Below are 1,356 nucleotides of genomic sequence, written 5' to 3'. Positions count from 1 at the left end.
CAATAATAATAATTAATAATAATAATAATAATAATAATAATAATAATAATAATAATAATAATAATAATAATAATAATAATAATAACAATAATAATAATAGTAATCATAATCATAATCATAATCGTAATAATAATAATGATAAATAATTAATAATAATAATGGTTGCAATAGTTATGATGATAATAATATTAAATGGAAATGATAATAATGTATTTGTTGTTGCTGATTTTTCATTTTGAAAGATAAAGCTTATCGACATCGACAGAGAAAAATGAAAATATTTATATACAAACATGGAATCAAAGAATTAATTTTTTAATACAAGAAGATCAAAAATCATAAAAGTTATTAGACTGGAAGGTTGTAGATAACTTTTGTGTTAAGATAAAATTTATCAGATTATTTTTTTCCTCTGTTAATTTTTAAATCTTGAATGATTAAAAAAGATTAGATATCGAGATAATCCGTAAGAATTCTCGATTAGAAGCAAATATCTTCATTTCCTTCCTTTTCTTTTTGGATAATGTTTTGCATTCTTCTTATAGGTAATTGGCATATATATATATATATATATATTTCCTTCTAGAGGATAGCTTAATTTTATTGGATAGCAAAAAAGTTGTTTTGATAATGATGCTAACGGTATAATGCGCAATTTTCTTATTTTTGAATTTCAATGGAAGCATAAATCAAATCTGTCTGTAAAAAGTACACCGATGATTCTATCATTTCTTCTTGACAAGAAAAATGAACTATTATTTCCTTCCTTTTCAATAATAAAATTCACATTAATGATTGAAAACTGCTATAAATTGTCATCCTACAAAAGCGCTACTCAAATATCTGGCCGAGCCAAGAAGTCATGTTGAATTATTAAACAGATTTATTGATTTTTTTTTCCCTTTTTTCTGCTATCTGATATAAAATTAGTTGATTTCTGCTCTCATTCCTATATATTATTCGAAAAAGAAACTAAAATATCGAAAAGTACAACATTTAAGATAAAAACTGAGCAGGAATTAAGGTAATTTCAGAACTGAAATCTGAAATTTCAATTTCTTTCTCTCTGTCTCTGAAAACCATATCATCCTTTCACTATTCATCTGAATCTAAAATACATCAATGACATTTGCGTCCTATGAAAAAGGTTTGGAACTTATAGCAAGTTTTATTTTATTCAATGTCACTCAGTTTGTAGCTGAATACAAATGTTGAAAAATATCATTATAGCTCTTACGGAATACGATCGCAACTTATTTGAAATCTGTTTCTTTTTCCTGTACATTAAAAATAATTTAATTTGTATCGACAGGAAATACAGTCAGTATCAGTAGATATACTGAGAGATTTCCTATT

This window comes from Loa loa (genome assembly GCF_000183805.2).
Source record: "Loa loa unplaced genomic scaffold supercont3.51, whole genome shotgun sequence".
NCBI classification, from domain to species: domain Eukaryota; kingdom Metazoa; phylum Nematoda; class Chromadorea; order Rhabditida; family Onchocercidae; genus Loa; species Loa loa.
The sequence above is the reverse complement of the archived record's forward strand: the minus strand, read 5'-3'. Positions refer to the sequence as shown.